Source organism: Notamacropus eugenii, chromosome 4, assembly GCF_028372415.1.
Source record: "Notamacropus eugenii isolate mMacEug1 chromosome 4, mMacEug1.pri_v2, whole genome shotgun sequence".
Classification (NCBI taxonomy): Eukaryota; Metazoa; Chordata; class Mammalia; order Diprotodontia; family Macropodidae; genus Notamacropus; species Notamacropus eugenii.
The window spans coordinates 374,346,572-374,354,101 of record NC_092875.1 but is presented as its reverse complement, the minus strand read 5'-3'; the positions used below and the strand labels follow the sequence as shown (position 1 = coordinate 374,354,101).

The window sequence follows — 7,530 nt, the reverse complement described above, 5'->3', positions numbered from 1 at the left end:
ATGTTTTGTCAATTGTCAGTACAATTTAAAATTATTTCCACTGTTTCTCAATCTCTCCAAATATTACTTGGCTATACAATGTATAGATCTACCTCTCCAAATGATTCATAAATATTATTTAACATGATTTAACAAATGGAGTCATGTTATTTGGTTAAATATGTTAAAAATATAGTGACAAATAAAAATGTAAGCATATTTTACACATTAATTTACTCCAGCATTTACTTAGTTGTATAAACAAGTCAACAAATATTTATTGAGCACCTCCTACATATACGCTAAGAATTCAAGTTGGATGAGGAGGTAGACCCCAAAGTATTAGAATACTCAGTTCCTTTCATACAATCCAGTCTTGTAAAAAACAGTAATAAAAAACCTGTCCATATTACATATCTGGTCAGCCTATATTTCCACTATAGGGGCAGCTAGATGGTGCAGTGGATAGAGCACCAGTGCAGGAGGAAGGAGGACCTGAGTTCAAAACTCACCTCCGACACTTGACCCTCACTAGCTGTGTGACCTTGGGCAAGTCACTTAATCCCAATTGCCTCATTCTGGGCCATCTTCAGTCATCCTGATGAATATCTGCTCACTGGATTCAGATGGCTCTGGAGGAGAAGTGAGGTTGTTGACTTGCACAGACCTCCTCTCAAAACAAGTCAAGTGCAAGTCATGTCATTATTTCTCTGATGGCATAATCTTCTTTGGCAATGAAGGAGGAACACATATTTCTACTATAACATTTAAATGTCTGTGATAAATTATCCCAATATTTCCCACTATTTCAGATTTCACTCCTTTGAGTTTTTTTCTTCAAAGTATATAATTTCCAACAACTGATGCATATAGCAGAGAGATATGCAAGTCAAGTACGATATTTTTTCTTATTTCCTGGAAAGTAAATATTTTATTATTCTGGTATTCAGTAGGAAAATGGGGCCATCGGGCCAACTGATGAGACAGAGCAACATCACCTAGTAGTCTGTGGTGTATTGGAAAGAACTCTGCATTTGGAGCCTGAAGACCTGAGTAAGAATCCTGTTTTTTTCCCCTACCTCTCAGTGTGACCTTCTTAATCTCTTAGATCTTCAATTTCTTCTGAAGTAAAATGAGGGTCGGAATAGATGACTGGGGGCAATGATAATCTGACCCAGGAAAGGGAGTCAGGAGGCAGGTACGCTGGCATCCCTGAACCACTGAGGCCTGAGGCTGTGGGCCATGGCAGGACAGCCCCTGGCCTGGCTCTCTAGCCCGTCCACCTCTGTGGTCTGTGGTTCCTTGTCACTCTTTGTTTTTTTTTTTTTTTTTTTTTTTTATTAATTTTTTTATTTTTTTAATGTTTAACAATCACTGCCATACAATTGCGATTTTATCCCTCCCCACCCACCCCCTACTACCTCCCTCCCTCCCCACGACTGCATACAATTCTGTATAGATTCTACATATACTTTCCTATTGAGTATATTTTCACTATAGTCATGCTATGTAGTCAGACTAAGATAAATGAAAGAATCCATATAACAAATCAGAACATGATACACAAACAGATACACATACACAAACATGATCTGCTACATTATGTGAGTGACTTCCATATTTCTCTCTCTGAGTGTGGAAGGCATTTTGCCTTGAGGTCCACCATTGGGATTTTTTTTTTTTTCAGAAGTTCTTGTGTTATTACAAAAATCTAAGTCTACCAGAAAAGACTCTCACACACTGTGGTTGTTTCTGTGCATAAAGTTCTCCTGGTTCTGCTCCTTTCACTCAGCATCAGGTCATATAAGTCCTTCCAGGCCTCTCTGAAGTCTTCTTGTTCATCATTTCTTATGGCACAATAGTACTCCATTACATTCATATACCACAATTTATTCAGCCATTCCCCAATTGATGGACATCCCCCTGACTTCCAGTTTTTGGCAACTACATAGAGTGCTGCTATAAATATTTTTGTACATGTGGGACCCTTTCCCATTTTTATGATCTCTTGGGGATATAGTCCTACTAGCGATATTGCTGGGTCAAAGGGTATGCACATTTTTGTAGCCCTTTGGGCATAGTTCCAAATTGCTCTCCAGAATGATTGGATGCGCTCACAGCTCCACCAACAATGAATTAGTGTTCCAACTCTCCCACATCCTCTCCAGCATTTATCATTTTCTTGTTCTGTCATGTTTGCCAATCTTATAGGTGTGATGTGGTACCTCAGAGTTGTTTTGATTTGTATCTCTCTAACCAATAGTGATTTAGAGCATTTTTTCATATGATTATAGATAGCTTTAATTTCTTCCTCTGAAAATTGCCTGTTCATATCCTTTGACCATTTATCAATTGGGGAATGACTTGTATGATTATACATTTGGGTCAGTTCTCTATATATTCTAGAAATGAGGCCTTTATCCCCGAGCTTAGCTGTAAAAATTTTTTCCCAATTTACTACATCCCTCCGGATTTTGGTTGCATTGGGTTTGGTTGTGCAAAAACTTCTCAGTTTAATGTACTCAAAGTTATCCATTTTGCATTTCATAATGCATTCTATCTCTCCTTTAGTAAAGAATTCTTCCCTTCTCCATAGATCTGATAAATACACTATTCCTTGCTTCTCCAGTTTATTCATGGTATCAATCTTTATACCTAAATCATGTACCCATTTGGACTTTATTCTTGTGTACGGTGTCAGGTATGGGTCTATGCCTAATTTCCACCACACTGTTATCCAGTTTTCCCAGCAATTTTTGTCAAACAATGGGTTCTTATCCCAGAAGCTGGGGTCCTTGGGTCTATCAAACAGAAGGTTGCTATATTCCTTGCCTACTGCATCTTGAGTGCCAAGTCTATTCCACTTGTCTACCTCTCTGTTTCTTAGCCAATACCAAGTGGTTTTGATAATTGCTGCTTTATAGTACAGTTTAAGGTCTGGTAGCGCTAGGCCACCTTCCCAGGCATTTCTTTTCATTAGTCCCTTTGATATTCTGGACCTTTTGTTTTTCCAAATGAATTTTGATATTATTTTATCCAGCTCTAGAAAGTAATTGTCTGATAGTTTAATTGGTATGGCACTAAATAAGTATATTAATTTGGGTAGAATTGTCATTTTTATTATATTAGCACGGCCTACCCATGAGCAACTAATGTTTTTCCACTTACTTAAATCTGACTTTATTTGTGCAAAAAGTGTCTTGTAATTGTGTTCATATAGTCCCTGGGTTTGTTTTGGCAGGTAGACTCCTAAGTATTTTATACTGTCTACCCTAACTTTAAATGGGATTTCTCTTTCTATCTCTTGCTGTTGAACTTTGTTGCTAATATATAGGAATGCACAGGATTTGTGTGGGTTTATTTTGTACCCTGCAACTTTGCCAAAGTTGTTTATTAATTCAAGTAATTTTTTACTTGAATCTCTGGGATTCTCTAGGTAAATCATCATATCATCTGCAAAGAGTGATAACTTAGTTTCTTCTTTGGCTATTCTAATTCCTTGAATATCTTTATCTTGTCTAATTGCTACAGCTAACATTTCTAGTACCATATTGAATAATAGTGGTGATAATGGACAACCTTGTTTCACCCCTGATCTTATTGGGAATGCATCTAGCTTATCCCCATTGCATATAATGCTTGCTGAAGGTTTTAGATAGATACTGCTTATTATTTTATGGAAAGTTCCCTTTATTCCTACGTTCTCCAATGTTTTTAGTAGGAATGGATGTTGTATTTTGTCAAAAGCTTTTTCTGCATCTATTGAGATAATCATGTGGTTTTTGTTAGCTTTGTTGTTGATGTGATCCATAATGCTAATAGTTTTCCTAATATTGAACCAGCCCTGTAGTCCTGGTATGAATCCTACCTGATTATAATGTATTAATCTCGTGATAAGATGCTGTATTCGTTTTGCTAAAATCTTATTTAAAATTTTTGCATCTATATTCATTAGGGAAATTGGTCTATAATTTTCTTTCTCTGTTTTGTCTTTTCCTGGTTTGGGTATCAAAACCATATTTGTATCATAGAAAGAATTTGGGAAGACTCCTTCTTCCCCAATTTTCAAGAATAGTGTATCCTTGTCACTCTTTGTCACCATTCTACACAATATATTACTGCTGTACTACTTGGACATGTTTGTCTCTGTGTCAAAGATGGACAAAGTGGCCTTCTGGGTTAGAGAGACAATGATTCTCCTCTGGAATAGCCTCAATGATCCACTCTTTGACTGTCTTAGTGACTGTGTCTTCCTCAGTTCCCCACCCAGGGCAGGGTCATCAATTGCATCCCAGGATGTAGTTCTGACGAGGCTCTGGGCTCTCAGCCAGCATGGTCCACTGCTGGCTCTTGCTTTCCTGGCATTCTGGGTGCAGTGGGCACCCACGGACATGCACTTCTTGCTTTGTTTGTGTCTCTGTGACAGCTTCCCAACCCGGGTGGACCTCAATCACCATGCTTTGTTGGCTGACTTGGCCCTGTCTGCCCATGGCCGAACACACCTCAATTTCTACTGCTCTCTCTTCAGTGCAACTGGCTCCCTCTCCATCTTTACCTCCTAAGGAAGATTTCTCTTCCTTTTGTGTCTTCTGTGTGGTTCTGGCTGTCTGCTCTGGGTTTGGCTTTACTGGAGCCACCTGGCTACTGAGGCAGCAGTTTGAGACAGAAGGGAAGAATCTGGGGGCCCTGCATTTAGCCTCAGAAGTCCCAGATATGGAGAAATCATCAGCAAATGAGGAGAAAAAGAGTCACCCCAGGCAAGTACCTCCAATAGCTGGCAGCTTCCTCTGGTTCTTAAGCATGAACTTATTGCAGGTCTTCCACTGACATTTGAACAGTAACTTTTTCCCTCTCATCCTGGAGTAACTGCTGTCAGACAAGATCTCTCTCTCCATGGGCTTCTTCCTGGTGGAAGTGTCCTACAATGCTCCTCATCTCAACAACCTCTACTTCCTGGTGCTGTGCCAAAGTTGGGGTGTTAATGCAATGATTCGAGGGCTCTTCCTTCTTAAGGTAGGCCTCAGTCTAGTCATGCTGCTGGCTAGACCAGACCACCTCCACCTCCTTTGCATCTTCATTGCCAACAACTGTGTGTTCACGGAGGGTACTTGTAAGCTGTTGACCCTGGTGATCACAGACCTGGTGGATGAGGACTTAGTGCTGAACTGCCAGAAGCAGGCTGCTTCAGCATTTCTTTTTGGGATGGTGGCCTTGGTGACCAAGCCTGGCCAGACCTTTGCCCCCCTGCTGGGCACTTGACTGCTTTGCTTTTATACTTGTCATAACTTTTTCTATTAGCACTTGCTGACCCCAGTGGGCAGTGCAAGGCCTTGGCTGGAGCCCACTGCCCCACCTCGAGGACCAACATTATGGCAGGGATGCTTCTATTTGCTGGTACTAGTGTCCTGTTCACTGCTGCAGCTGATCATTTGGTCTCAGTTCATGTTGCGTGGGAAGTGCCTCCATATAGTTAAGGCCCAATGCCAGAGTCTGTCCAAGCCCTGGAATCTGGATATTAAAACTGCCTGAGGGGTCTCAGGGGAAGCCAGACTATGGTGCCAGTTGCTCAATTACTCTCTTACCTGAACTGGGAATTGGGAACCTCCTCACTCACGCTCTCCTTCTCTGGTTTTGTTTCTCAGATACATCAAGAAGCAACATGGATACAGAATGAAACCTCTAGGTTCTCTTTGGACCCAGATGCTGAGGTCACAATTCTCCATCCTTCCTCTCACCTCCTATCAGTTAACTCAGGACAAAAGCTATGAAGTGGGTCCTTAGGATCTAGTCATCAGCTGCTCTAAGCAGCTGAAAAGAATTAGGAATTGGGTAAGAGTAGGGGAGGGCTACACTGTCCTCCCTCCAGTCTGTACCCTTTGTCGAGTGCCTAATGCGGAGATATTGAATGGAGCACTTGATTTTCCCCTGAAGAGAATGGGCAACACAGAGAGCTAAGGGCAGACCCCATCAAAATCTTGGCTTGATCCTGACAGCTTGGGCAGGGGTTACAAAGGGAGGAGCTGTTGTCTGTAAGGATGGTCAGGTTGAGGATGTCAGTGGACCTATGTGACTGCCAAAACTTGGCCTGTGACTGAAGGTCAAGGTGGTGGCACTTTGTGGGTGCCTTCTTTCCCCAAACTCCTGTCATTTCAAATCCTCTCTCTTCTGTATTCCACTTACCTCAGAAATGGGCTCATTTTGCAGGGACTTATTAAAGCCAGAAAATCATTTTAAAAATAGGAAAACAGATTTTCCTGTCATATATATGAATATTCAGATATGAAAAAGATCAATTACTTTGTTTGTATAGAAAACTCTAAGTGTGGAAACTCTATCAACCATCACAGTCTCAACTGTGTGACTCAGTCTATAAACTATTGAAAATTATCAGAATTATATTCAATTATAATTTTTTCAGTGTCATAGAATCAGTAATTTTCAGAGATGCAATCTGAATAAATGTCTTTCTAACTTGAAGCCTGACATTCTGTTTGTTCTGCTATTTTGCTTCTGCAAGTCTACTTAAGAAGGCTCACAATGCCATTTTTTAAAAAAATAAGGGGTAAATCAGTGAATTACTTATATAGGTCTATTTAAATGAATGCACTTGAATGACCAATAATTATTAGTCGTAGTGTGGGATAATGAAACATGATAGATATGAAATCAGAAAACTTAGGTTCAAATTCTGACTCTACTACTTATTTCACATAGATTTTGCATACATTTAGTTTCTCTAGTCTTTGCTTTCTTTTTATCTTAAAAAAATAAGATCGAACACTAAGATCTCCTCGAGTTATAAATCTGTGATTCCATCAATGAACATCTATAATGTTCATTTTCATAATTCACCAAAGAATGTATGAAATAGTTTATTCTCTACATGAAAGATAAAATTTTGCTGAATCAATATCTTTTGATAAAACAGCAGCAAATAAATCCTCTTTGTAACATCCCTAAATAATGTTGGAAACCAAAAGTTAAATATTTGAAGAAGGAATTAGCCCACATAGTGGAAGATAAATATTAGTACCTTCTTAGAACTGTTTTTTTCCCCACCATTCATCTTTAAAAATAAAACAAAAACAATATATTTTTTCTTTCACACTTCTTTATCCTTTGTATTGACCTTTGAAAAGAGGCTCACTAAGCCTCTAAACACTTTGAAGTCACTTGAAGCTCAGAAGGCCTGTAATTCCAACAATGTTTGGCATCTTGGGTCTGTGTTCACCAGAAGAAACTATAAGACAACCCACACAATTCCTTTTGTAACAATTTTTGTTTGAGTGTATTGGAAAATTGTCTGGTTCAACATTTTGACAATCTTTTGTTGCACAGTAACTGATAAAGGACCCATAAGGAGATGCACAATGTAAAGTGGTATGTGAAACTGGAGTTGTATGTGACTGGCCACCTTGTTGAAGTGCTTACTGGAGGTGTCCATTGTATATCTATCTCATGGTCTTCAGTGATATGTCATTTTCATCCTCCTGCATATGTTACAGTTATATGCAACATGTTACATGTTACAGTGACAGAGACCACAGGAGT

At 39.5% G+C, this 7,530-nt stretch overlaps 1 pseudogene; it reads left to right on the top strand.

Annotated features, from left to right (window-relative positions):
* Window positions 1–1,221: 1,221 nt before the first annotated feature.
* LOC140502590 (transmembrane protein 180 pseudogene) lies at window positions 1,222–5,508 on the top strand (annotated as a pseudogene).
* The last annotated feature ends 2,022 nt before the right edge of the window (window positions 5,509–7,530 follow it).